The sequence below is a fragment of the Meleagris gallopavo genome, chromosome 8 (assembly GCF_905368555.1).
Source record: "Meleagris gallopavo chromosome 8, MGAL_WU_HG_1.1, whole genome shotgun sequence".
NCBI lineage: Eukaryota > Metazoa > Chordata > Aves > Galliformes > Phasianidae > Meleagris > Meleagris gallopavo.
In genome coordinates, this window is record NC_139411.1 from 26,757,565 (window position 1) to 26,771,779 (window position 14,215).

Here is a 14,215-nt window from a genome sequence, read left to right on the forward strand (position 1 = left end):
TCTGCATCTCTCCTGGTCAGACACTGCTGCTGCATGAAGCAGCTTCCTCTCTCCTCCTTTCATCCCTTCTCCTTCAGCCAGCACAGCAGGACAGCCATCCTTCACCATGTGTTCACCAAAAATGTGGCCCTGTTTCTGTTTGATTCAGTGCAGGAATGAGTCTCATTCAGTCAGATAGAAGCAGGATTTGCCTCATAGAGGACAGCCCAAACAGTCCCAGTATTGCTGTGTCTCTTCTTTAGATGCAGAGATTTAGCTGTCTGGATGCTTATCTGAAAGAGAGAGATTCTGCCATTGGTGGAAGAAAATGAGGATATTTCTGTGTGGAGAGATGAGTGTGAAGGTCTACCTCAAAAATGCTTAGATCTGGGCATAACAGGTGTTCAGGCACTCAGCTTTGAGCTCAGATTCAATGTCATTGTGTTACCAGTCTCATCTGACGATGTCTCTGCTCCTGCCAGAAGAAAGTTGTCAGGTTTGGTCACTTTTTTTCCATTTTCTAGCCAATAATCACAAAAAAAGAAAGATTGTTCTCAAAGTTGAAGACCTAAATTTAGTTTGTCCTTGAGGTTGGTGATTTCCGTGATAAAACATTTGTCCTTCATGAGTAGAAGCTAACTGCTCAGTGTGCATTGTTGAAGGCTGTGTGAGGCTGTGTGGTTCTTTGCTGATCTGAGGCAATTTGGGTTTTGGGGTGATTCAGTTGAAAGAGAACACAGGCTGTTGAACTTCTTTGTGCTCCTTGAGATAATTTTAAATGACTTCTCCTCTCTTCCTTCCTGTGCTGCTCATTTGGATGAAGGTTAGGTGACCTACCATCTTTTTATTTGTGGAAGAAACCCCATAAAATGTGTACATTTATTCCATGTTCACTGTTGAATTTAGTTTTGGCAAAACATGTCAGAGAAGCAGCCCCGAAGACTGATGCCTTCCATTTTCCTTCCTAAAAGCAGTCCTAAATCTAACCTCTGCCTGGCTCTAAATTTGACTGGGAGAACCAAGTACACCTCTGGGGAACTGCAGTGACACATCAGTGGCTCACATCACCTCCCTTCCTCTACCCAGCTGCAGCTTTTGGGCAGAAGACATGTTGGCTTCAGTGCCAAATGGAAAGATTGTTTAAAAGCAGTTAGCCATCCCGCTAATAGCAGGAACTATCTCTTGTGTAACTGTGAAACTTAACACCATCAGAAAATTCTTATTTATCTCACTTGAGCTATTATACAACTTCTCAGAAAGAAACCACAGTTGTCACTGGGGAATAATAAGTCTTATTTATATAGTAGCCTATGCATGAAATCCTCTGGGCAACTAACATAATATAGTCGGACTTGAAAAAAAAGTCTGAAGAAACATCTCCATGACGTCCATGCCAAGAGGGGTGAAATAATTGCATAACGTTTTTAGACCAACCGTGGTCAGCAGTGAAAAAGTGTCAAAGGGATTTTTAATAGATGTTTTCTGGAGTTACATTGCAGTCCTCCTCCAAACAGTTGCTGTGTGGGATGATCAGAAAAAGGAGAGAATGTCATTGAAGAGATGACTTGTCTTGACCTTCAGCTCACCAGATCACTGCTTAAGTCTCTAAGCAGCTTTCATCTAAAACTACAAGAAAAACTACAAAGGTGGCTTAGCTGAACACCAAGTGATATGAATTTTGCACATAGATGTGGCAAATTAGGCAAAAAAGCCTTGTTAAAATCTTCCCAATGAAGCCCCAGATTCCCATCTCGGGGACAAAATTTTAGTTTGTCCCACATGAGAAGCTGAGGCCACGAGGAGACCTGGGGGCTGTGCCACTCTTGGAGATGTGCTGGGCCCTCATGCCAGGTGCATGTTCCAAACACAGCACCTTCCTCATCCCTCACATGGCTTTGACTCTTTAGAACTTCTGTGCCTTCAGCGCACTCATTCCCAGGACAAGTCACTGTATGGGACCACACCAGGGTTGGTTTCCATGCTGAGATTCTTGTCTGCAAGCTTTTTAAGGAGAGTAAGAGCAAAATCAGGATGCTGTTGAAAACCAGATGATAATTTATGCAGGTACAATATATCTCTTAATATCTTCCTTCCAACTACATTTCCTGTATGTTGCAGCTTTTATTTTAATTATTGCAATTCCAAATGACTTGCCTTTCAGTCAGCAAGACTGAAAGATCTTGAAAGACCCCAGAAGTAATTTATGAGCAATTATCTGATTTTCATTTTTAGCAAGTCTGTACTGTTCCGATTTCTGTCACCTTGGAATATTCTTCACCACAGTCTAGATAATTTAACTAATAGGAGGGACACCCGTTTTAAAAGGGGCCTTTCTAATGACAGGCCCTGCTGAGCCTGCTGACACTGGTGCGGGTCGTTAGAATTATTATGGTGATTCTCAGCATTTTCATTAATCTCTTCTGCATTCTCTGGGGTTTCTGAGCTGAAACTTGCCAGGCAAGGTCTCAGCAAAGTAAGAATTTTTCTTCTCTTTCCTTAGGGTCTTTTTTTCCCATTGTGAGCGTGTGTTAAATAAGGTAAAAGTAGTTCACAAAACTACAAATGAGGAAGGTAATAACAGGCTTATGGCATTTATAAAGAACTCAATGACTGTCTGCTGGGATGGTCAATTCCCTCTTCCCTGTATCCCCACCTGAAAATCAGGGACTGGCAGGGAAAGATGAGGTCATTTCTGAGGATTCACTGATGGTTGCTCTGTTGGCTCTATAGAAAGGTGATGGCCACCAGGAAGTCTCTGCAGGGAGGTCCCATCGCCACATCCCAGCGTGTGTCCTCTGACTCCAGCTCTACTACCTTCACTTGTTGCTTCCCTCAGCACCAAGGGGAGGTAGATAGATGTGACATGCAGCAGTGCAGATTTACGCAGCCACGTGACAGCCCACTTCCTCCTCTCTCCAACAGCCAAGTGAAGGAAGTTGTCCAGTTGCATTATCATGAGAGATGCAGAAAGAGCTGGTTGAATTCAAGCTTTTGAATTCCTCAAGCTCAAGGGCTTTGTAGAGTTCCTCCATGGATGCACAGCCCCACAGGGGCAGTGGGACCCAAATGCCTCTTTTCTCCAGGCCCACATAGGATTCCCACAGCTCATCCGAGCAGAATTAATCTCAGGAACAGATGCCCTGGCAAAACTGACGTTTCTTCATTCTGGTGATCAATGGAAATCCCTGTTTTCACCCCCTAAGGGTCTGACTCACCTATTGAGGCTGTTGGCACTCCAGAAAACAAGAAAATCCCACAAGGACTCCACTCCACCATAAGAGAGCTCATTTTTTGTGTGGAGTATTGGGGTGCTACCATAATCTGAATCACAAATATCAGTTCTGCGTTTGTCTCCTTTTTCCTTTGATCTTTTCCATGCTCTGGTTCCTGATAGATTCAGCTAGCTTAGAAACAAGTATTTATTGCAGCTACCCTTTTCGATAAATAGTAATTGTATACTTGTAATCAGATCAACTTTATTTATTCTTTTTAAAGCATAAATCTGGAAGCTAAAGGAAGAAAAGGAAAATCATTTAGAAAGGCATAAGATGTAGACATGTGCATATGTCCCAGTCCTCTGTAGTACACTGTGCAGAGCTGAGCACAAAAATGACTGCTGTTTAGGCAAACATCAGAGTTTTTAGACATTTAAACATTCAGCATGCAGGAGAAGAAAAGAGATGGCAGCTACCAGTTAGCTGTGAGGTTTTATTTCTCTCTCTGCTCCTCTTGTATGCACTTAGAGGAGATGACTCAGAGGATTCAAACTTCCTTCCTTACTTGTAGGGGAAAAAAAAACACAACAGCAATCATCCCTGCTTTGGGAACCCAACTTCTGTTCCCAAGCAGGAAGTCACAGGTAGAGCAGATCAGCAGGCAAGAGAAACGCTTGCCTTGCCCCCACCCCGGCACATCAGAAGTGAAACCCAGGTCAAGCCTTTTCATGTGATGCTCATAGTTTCTTTCAAATAGTGAGCACCAATGTGATGAACATTTTTCATGTATTATTAATGCATTTCTTTGTACCACGTTCCAAAAAAAAAAGTTTTGATTTATTCCACACCTTAAACCCAATGTGACAAACTAGTGAGATGGCAGCAGGCTGTCTCTTTCTTTCTTCAAGATTTGAAAACTAAAGTTAAAAGTCTGGAATTACACTCAGATGCATTCCACTCTTGTAATATTAACATTTTTTTTTATTACCTGAACTATTTTCCCTGTCTCCCTTGACTCCCACAGCAGGGACTCTCACATTATTTCCTGCAGTGTTCCACCCCCACTTTCAGAGACCTGGATTTGAGGAGCTGCCCTACCGTTTATCAAAGCTTTTCCCTTGGTCATCAGAGAGAGTCTTGTCTGGTTTGGGCTCTATGAAATTGTCTGCTTCTACTTTTTTCCTTGCTTTTTCTTCCTTGTCTTTGTATTGAGTTATCTGTTCACAGCTGAGTAATCTCAGTAGAACTGCGGGGATGGAGATCTTGCCTCGCGTCAAAGATACAGAACCTTTTTCAGCTGAGCCAGGGATCGGCATAACGGACAGGTATTATAAGTGCACACACAAAGTAGGCACGAGATGTTCACTGTGGCAATTCCTGTGCAATATTGTATTGATCATCTATACCTCTGACCTCTTTTTCTGCCCTCTAACCGCACAGTTCACCTCCACCAATCTAACTACTTCCAGCCTTCTTTGCTGCTCAGTGCTTCTCAATCAGCAACCTTCTTTCTGGGAAAGCAAGATAAAACAAAACAAAAGAAAACAACAAAAACCACACCAATCAGATAAAGAAAGTCTTTGTTTCACTCCTTCAGGCTGCACGTTTTTCTCCCAAACCAGAGCTGTAAAATTCATAATAACCTTTTTTAGATAAGCTAACATGTTTAAAGTTCAATCTGTTATAAAACAGGTTAAACCACCACCACACTTATCCCATAGATATTTGGGAATTATTTATCTGAGAAGAGAGTAAACACTCAATTTTAAGTCCAGCATAGACTACAAGATAACAGATTTTATGTATGTGTTACACGCAGAAAAATCACAGCTCATTTTGCAGTGAAACCAAACCAAATGAATAGATGGACTCTGTCTCCAGCAGGTATTTTAAGTATGTAGTGTTAATATGGGTGATCCATCCACAGAATAGGATGACACTACTCTAAGGAAATGTTTCAATTGGACTTGTTTGGGGGTTAAATTCTTTGTTCAACTGTCATGTTCATGCCTTTTTTCTCGCAATGTAAAGCCTCTATCCTGCCTGCAGTTCTTAAGCTCTTTAAAAACACTCCTCTGTGCCGTCCTTTCTGCAGTGCAGAGTTCACCTACGTAGAAATTGTCGGAGGTTTCTATCTTTCCTATTTGTGTGATGGCCCTTTGAGCACAGGGGCTCCTCACAATGGGAATGAGTCTCCCCTTCCTGGGAATATAGATATCACCTGGCCCACATCAGCACCTATGCTAATGTTGCTAGCACCTGTATTGCAGGTGGTTATTATTTATTTATGTTCTCCCTACTGGATAATGGAGTTCTCTCATCTGATATTAATAGAAATGTCTTTTTACAGCAATATTATATACATGAGTACAGGTGACGGGGACGTTTTAAACTTCACAAATCAGTTCTATTAGTATTACGTTTTGCTTTTTCAAACACTAAGAAGAGATCCTGCTGCACTGTTATGTTGCAGCTCTTCCTGAGTGTCCACAGTTGTGAGGGACCTAATCACTGTCCATGTCTTCTCCAGCTGAGAACTCTAGTCATAAAAACACTGATGCTTGCATGAGATCCAGAGCTTTTTTCAGAAAGAAAATTTTCAGTGCTGAAGTCAATGTCTGGAAACAAACTCAAGAGTAACCTGTGACCATCTGCTAATCAAGTGGTGGAAAGGAAGGCCATGTATTTACACTCTAAACCAAGAGTTACCATCCCAGCTTAAACTACCCTTACTTGAGGATTGTGTAAGACTGGTCTCATAAGTTGCAGAACACAAAAGCTGTAAGGTATTGGTGCATGTTTTGTAAACAGAAAAAGTGGGTAAATCTATAGAATAGATTGTTGTGATTTTCCCCCACTTCTTTTGCCTGCCAGCACCGCTGTGCCCGCACTGAGCTGAAAAAAGGCTTTTCACAGTTTTGTGATCTAACTGTTGAATCTATATTTATGAGTTTCCATGATGTTTCTGTAATAACAAGATTATTCTTGTCTCTTTTGCTTAGTATGAAGCACTAAAGCAATCAATGCATAAAACTCCCCCACCTGTAAAAGCAACAGATTCATTAGCAGGGGCTGCTGTAAAAAGTGTAGTGAACATTGTGGAGTATGGATCTATTTTTAGCAGGCATTCAATATTCTGTGCAAATACAGTGTGGGAAAAGGGAACTGAACTTATAAACATCTCACAAACAATCAGTCCTTCCTGGAATTGTGTCATTCAGATACTTTTCACATTTTCTGTCTAGTCCTGCACCCCAAGGTGCTGGTAAAGACCAGGAGTAGCACCAGGCTACTAAGGCAGACCCAGAGATGAGCAGGATTTTGCCTAGTTCCCATTTCCATAGTTCATTCATGAGGCCTTCACAATGGGACCCTTTGGAAGAGTCATATTCAACACACCTTGTCCATGTTGAATTCTACTCTGTCCTAAATGTTTGCTTTCATTTGGGTGGGAGAAGGAGAGGTGGGAGCCTGTGTCTGGTGACACCCAGATGCTGTGAGGAGGATTTGGTGGCCCCTGACATCAAACCTCATCACCACCAAGAAATGTTTGCACACAGATGGCATGGTGCTGAATGCACAGTTTGGACTACAACCATGTGTGAACATATTCAGGTTTTAAACTTTATTTAAACAGATTAGAAACCTCCTTGCTCAACCAGGCAGCCTGTGACAGCATGTGAAAGTGACAGCCGGTAAAATGCCATCATTAGGAGTATTTCCATAGTGTCTGTGGCTCTCTGTCAACAGGCAGGCATGCTGAAACAATGCATGAAGTATTTTCAGATTAATACAAAATGTGCATGAGTGGCCTTTGCAAGTTTGCTGTGTGTTCAGGAAAGCTCAAACAAGGATCTGACCTGAATTTGAAATTAAGCAGTCCTCCCAGCTAAGTAAAAGCTCATTTTTCGTGAATCCATTTATTAGGTGAACCAAAAATCCCATAAACAGACAGTTTTAGGATTTCAAAGTGCCTTCATACAGGTTCTGGGAAACAACTTGCAGAACATGCAGGAATTTATACAGAGATGTTTAATAAATCAAAGCGACACTTACAACAATGAACATCACTCAGTTTAGGTGATTAGTTCTTTACAGTCATTAGGATTGGAGACCAGAGCGTGTGGACTAGTCTCTTTTTATAGATGATTGATGGGATGAGAGAGATCAGAAACAATATTGTAGACAACAGATGAACAGAGAATATTAAAAAAGCAGTGGGGGGAAGATTGAAGCCCTGCTGAAAGATTAAAGAATAGAAAGAAGTACAAATGAGCAAATCAATTATTGTGTGAAGATTTCTAGTATGTTGTTTAATTCATATTGGCCTTTCTATATTTAGTTTCCTCACAGTTTCTCTTTTTATTGATGTTTCTTTTAGTTCCCTCTCTGGAATCTGATTCTAAGATGCATCATTGAATGATCCTTTGAGGGGAAATGTTACAAAATGAGACCCAATCTAGCAAACATCTTCTGACATGAGCTGTCTTCCCTTAACTAAGCAAAATTCGATGACGCCGTTTCCTACTGTGGAAATCACTCAAAGAAGCAGAAAGTTTGGAAGTGTGGGCTCCGGAGTGTGCATCTGCTTGGAGAGACATGGGCAGGGCAAGGGAAGTTGCTAATTTCAGACATGCTTTTTCCTCCTACCGAAATGGATGTGCCCTGTGGGATATGTCATTGAGTGACATGGTTTAGTGGTATGGTGGTGAAGGGTTGATGGTTGGACTGGATGATTTTAGTGGTCTTTCTGACCTTGTTGATTCTGTGATATTAGCACTGAGAAGGTGGAGGCTCCCACTGAAGGCTGAAGGATGGTCACAGAGTCATGGAGAGCGAAGTGGGATGTGAGAAGGTTACAAGTACGAGGATAAGGCCAGGAATGTGCCTGGGGTTGGGTGTCAGTGTGGAGGATCCTTTGTGCTTAAGGGAGGGAAGCAACATGGGATGGGAAAAAGAACAGAAGAGGGAATAAATGCACCTTTAAAAATTGGCATGCTGTAAGCACAGACCATGGACTCTAAAATAATGGGACTGTGCTCCTGTGCTTGCTTTAGGATGTTACAGAGCTGAACCCAGACTGCACAAGAATCAGTTCCCATCTGGAGCACATTTTAATAAATTTTCACGGTAAGGTGTCCTGTTTTGCAATGCCTGGCTTAGAGATGGCTATAGCATCACTGTTATTACCTTCAGTGTAAACACTGATGACTGCTGCCACCTCTACCAGAATCTCAACATTCAGAATTTGCAGTGAACTGTTAGGGGCCTGTCTAAAAATACTGTATGTAAAGTGTTGCACAAAATATCAACTTCTTACCAGGAAGTTCTTTTTAATGACAACAGAAAACATTCACCAGTACCCTGTTTGTGAGAACAAGAAGTGGTGACTTTTAGCTCTGCTCTGCAGGACACTACAGTGCATCGGGAGGTTCCTGTTACCACCACGATAACCCCAGGGAGGAGGAATGTAACTGCTGCTGCCATGAACCACTGTGATGGTTGGTTCATACCAAAGCTTTCCAATCTTAAAAATGTTTACTTTTATTTAGGACCCCTGAAGCAGTAAAGCCACACTCTCTCTCCAGTGGCTTGAGCATTTCACTCCCATTGCTCTCCCTGACCCAGCTTTAAGCATCCACCACAGCTAGGACATAAAAACCTAAGAAATGGCTGGTTTGATGACAGTGCAGAATGAAAAATGGAACAAACAGGTTTGGAAGCAGCTAAGCCAAACAAGTATTGGTTAAAGAGGACCTGAGAGAAGCAGATAAATAGTGCTGAATGCAGGAACTGGAGATGGGACTTTGAAAGGAAGGAAAAGGGAGAATTCAGGGAGTGTGGGACAGGAAATCCTTTAGGGACCTGTACACAGATCCAGTGACTAATTTACAATCTATTAGTCCTGCAGTTATTGACCCAGACTTCACGTTTAGCAGTGCTACTCAAGAGACAGTTTTATAAAAACCACGATCAATTTTATTTGTGGTTGCCATTACTACATGGAGAAAAGCGCAGAGGGCTGTGTTGCTTCAGTGAGAGACTGTATTTTTTTTTTTAATGAAAAAGAATGCTTGCTTGAATTCAGCTGTGTAAAAAATGATCTTGAATTGTATATCAGTGTCCACAGAAAAATTGCTTTTCGTAAAGAAAATCCAGGGATAAAATACAGATCTAGGATGATGAGTCAGAAAGAGAAATTGCAGTCTGGGGAAGCTAGGATTGAAAAAAACTCAATCTCCAACCAAACTGGCCCTGCTCATCATTCTGGGCCAGCCAAATTAAACACGAAGCCAAAATAAACATGACATTAGTACCAGGACTGCTAGATATTTCATCACCTCCATGAGGTACGAGGACCAAAGAGGTAGGGCAGGGGCTGCAACTGTGCTGCTTCAGCGATGCATCCTTCAGCTCACTGCCAACTCTTTGCCATATGTAGTATCAAATAGTTGTAGGGGTTTTTTGTTTTGTTTTGTTTTGTTTTTACAAAAAAGTATATTCTTATTTAGAACTCTGCACACCTCAGAAGAGTAATGTAGGTACATGATTCTTACTCGAGTAAGATTTGTTGGCTCCATCAGAACTGATGGCAGTATTCATAGCAGCTGTGTACAGTTGCATCTGGAATGATTTATCTCTGTTATTTTATTTATCAATTAATTACATCACATATTATATATTCTGCCAAAGATTTCCCAGATATTTAGGATATGTATTATTCCATGATCTCCTATTACATACCCCTCCTGAAAACAGATGATATCCCACTGTCACACTGAACAATACCTGACTCCCATTCAAGTAGCAGCACTGCAGTGAATAGGGAAGAAAAAAAAATAGTCTAAGTTTCCAGTAAATTCTTTTAACATGTGTTTTGGAGGCACTTTTATTATTTTTTTTTTGGATTTTTTTTAAATCCAAATGTTGTTTTGTTTATGTTTGCAGCATAGCACGGAGTTCAACCTTCATTATGTATTCGCTTCCTCAATAAAAAGTGGTTGCCATAATGTTCATTATATTTGCCCTGCTTGGAGATTGTAAAAATAAATAAATTAGTAGTGCAGCTTGTGTCATCAGCACTGCAGCAAGAGGAGAAAAAGCATGCATACTGGCTGAAGGGGCACCAAGACCCATGCCAAGTCTTGCAGCATGGCATGGCTGGATGGCTTGGCACCTGGGAGAAACAGTGCCTTTCTCAGAACTCAAACAGGAGCTGGTGAATACCTGGAGGTTTGAGCACTACAGGCTTGGCACTATGTCAGTGGAGCCTGTGAAAGCACTGCAAAGAAATTATATTAGCTCTACCTTTTCAAAGTAAAAATATCTGCTTTAGGATGGCTGAACAGAATTTGGCCCTTGGGATTCGTAGCCTACGCAGGTTAAAGTGAGAGCTGTGCACATTAAATTGAGACTTTGAGGTAGGCCATCGCAACTTTCCTAAAATGATGTTACCCTGCAGTCACATTTTGTTTGTTTTTAATACTCTCTATATTTACTGCAGGAGCTTTGATGCATGTTTTTCAGCTTGAAAGCAAAACTACTTTTATCCACTGCTTTGCAGTTTTAATGCTTTTAGCAGGCAGCTTCAAGACACAAAAATGGGCTCATAAGGCAGTGCAGCTAACAATATCCAGAGCTCGGATAGAGAAGATTTAAAAGGACACCCAAAAGGCAGAAAGGGACAGAAATCATGGCTGGGGCAATCACACACCTTGGGCTGGGGACAGGAGTAAAGCTCCTCAGTGGCAGGTTGCTCTTCGAGGTCTCATTGGTGCTTATGTGCCTTCACTTGAAAAGCCTGGCACCAAGTCAGTATCAGAGAGGTTGCTGGGCACAGTGTGTGCCACTGGAGCTGAATTGCTTCCCTTCCTAATTAGCCAAGTTCTGCCGTGCTCTATCTATTTGCATAAAGCCTTTGAAGAATTACTTCTGGGTTATAGCAGTGGGGACAAGGGAAGAGTTCTTGCACGTCCAACAGAACTTTCTGCTGCCTGCATTTATTCTGGTTTTTGTTTGTTTGCTTGTCTTTAAATTTTAACAATGCTTTTGATCTGAGCCCAAGAATTGAAACCATCACTGGGATTTTGCTGCTAGAGAGAATTATGAAACAAAATGCAACCGCAACACTTTAAATGTTGATTTAAGTGGTGTCTAGACCTCATGCTGGCTTTCTGCACCAAGCTAAATTTCACAAAGAGAATGCCCCTCCTCCCCCTCCCAGAGTTGATATTAAAAGTCAAGTCCCACTACTCTCACTCAACTCTGGTCCTTCTGTATAGAGAGGAATAATAGGGCTTCTGCTTTCCTACTTTTATTTGCAGTTTGGAAAAGGCCTGTGTTTAATGGAAGTGGAGGGAGCATTAAAAAAGAAGCACAAACATGTATAAGGATTTCGAGTTATTAGTTTAATTAAAGAAAGCCACAAAATGGTAGCAGTGGGAAAAGCCAAAGTCAAAGCATTGAATTTTGCATATTCCACAGCACTGGTGCAGGGTCTGAAGATAGACTTCCTGGCCCTCTTAGGGACCACGTTATGCTTTTGTGGGCACTTTGCTGGTGCCTGATGCAGGCAACTATTTCTAATAATCACTGTTTTTACTAATGTTGACAATTAGATGTTGTTGTTTTACCTTGGGAATTTTCTCTAGCACAGCATGTTGTTCATTCGTGCTCTTCTGCTTGATGGTGGAGGACGAAAAGCGTCATCCAGGAGGGGCTTGAAATGCTTTCCATAATCAGAAATTGAGGGTTGCGCGTGGTGGAAGAAAAATGTCCAGGGGAAATTTTTTCTTAGTGGAAATTCCTATTTTAGTGGGAAAATAGAAATGAACAAAGTAATGCAGTCAGGATTCCCATGCCTCTCACATCCCTGAACATCTAATAAATAGGAAGGAAGGAAATCAACTTTCTACAGGCAGATAGTTACAGGACAAGGGGGAATGGCTTTAAACTAAAAGAGGAGAGATTTAGGTTAGATATTAGGAAGAAATTCTTTACTCAGAGGGCAGTGCTGACCAGAGAGCTGTGCGTGCCCCATCCCTGGAGATGCTCAAGGCCTGGTTGAATGAGGTCCTGGGCCCTGATCTGATGAGGGTCATCCAGCCCATGGCAGGGCTTGGAACTGGATGGACTTTAAGGTCCTTCCAACTCAAGCCATTCTATGATTCTAGGATTCTATGATTCTGCTGTTTATTTTGGCAACAAAATTATCCAACTACTGTCATGTACTTTACTCAATTCCAAATAAATCACTGACAGTATAGTCCTTTAAGTTGCTCTTTTCCTACTTTTATACTAGACAGCACAGCCAAAAAAAAAAGGCACCTTTTGTGCCTGGAGCTGCTCATTAATGTAGGAAAAATAAAATGAGCCAGAAGAATTTGTTGTCTAAATAGGTAACACATAGTGAAAGAGATGTTACCACCCACATGCTTCAAGAGGGAAGCAAAAGGAATACTGAGTAGAGTATCTATTCAAGGCCATATATAGATGATTCTTCTGAAACCCTCCAATACAGCAACATCTCTTTCCATCACATTTAACAGTTGTTTTCATCTATTCACTCTCAATTTTAAAGGACTGATTAGTTCCTCTTTACATTTTTATCCATATTTTGTATAATCCACCTAAACTGTCGCAGAAAAGCCTTTTGTATCTGATGAGCAAGACAGCATCAATAAGATGAGTTTAGAGATACAGGGAAAGTTCCATTCCGAAAAAAAAGAACAGCTGGACCCAAGCCCTTCATTGCTTTTGAAGCCTTTTACTATGCACAGCAGCATGCTTTATGCAGCTTCCATGCCTTGAAAGGGTTGGCAGTGTCCTCGTGGACAAGGAAAGCAAGATGGAATACGTGGGCTAACACCTTTTAAGAATCAAAAAGTATTAGAAGGTCAATAAACTATTAAACAGCACCCAGGATAACAAGTTAAGATTACTAGGTGCCATGTAACGTTTTTTTAACATATCATGAGCTGTGCACAAGGGCATATCTAAATAAAATGCATAGGAAATATCATCACGCAAATATGATCTACATTTTTTCTTGATCAAAGAGGCTGAGGGAAAAAAATAATTAAAAAGTAAAAGCCTTATGCAATGAGATTTAAAAGAAAACTTTGGAGGCTGACAAGACGCATCTGGCACAACTTCAAAGTCCATCAAAGTACATATAATCAATGTTTGTCAATAGCAGTTTTGCATCCTTTAATTTATCTTTCATGGGTATAAAGCATGATGTTATTAGGATCCAGTCCATACCTTAATTCTGTTTGAGATTTGATGAATCAGGGCTCTATTAAAATTCAGTGCAAATCAGCTTACTCAAGGACACGTTACATAAAGCTGTGCATTATCTAACTCCTTTCATCTTGCTGTCTTTCCAACTAGTTAGAGGATATGGTATATCTTAAACCTGCATGTGTGGCCACCGACATATTAAATCTCAAATGTGTTTTGCTTGTAGGCACCTGCTTAAAGTATATATGTGAGGCACAAGTGTCAAAATATTTATTTTTTGATGTATGAAAACTACTTTATGATGCTCAAACTCCAAAATGAGTGTACAATTTATTGTAGACTATTCAAGTCTTCTCAACAGAATTATGTTCTTTTCCTCCTGGTGATGTAAAATGTGTTCAGCTTTATAAACACAGAGAAGTAGTATTACCAAGGACTTCTATATTTCTATTATCCTTGTCCTTCATTCCTGGGCTCCTAAATATTTGGGAGAAAAAGTGTGTTTTTCACATGTTCTCATAACATGTAGTACAAACATGATTTTGTCGGCATTTCTCTAATAGGGGGTTGTGTTCCTGTGTTGTTTCCCTCACTTGCCATTACTGTTGTAAATGCTTCAGTATTCACATAGAGACTGGGGATTACTCAAGAATTTCAAGTTTTATTAGAAAACAGATCATGAGTTCTCATATTCATGGAAAAATGCTTGAGAACCTGAGTCTTGATGTTTGAAACAAGAAAATAATAAAAAGTCACACTTTCATGTTTCTAAAAATTTT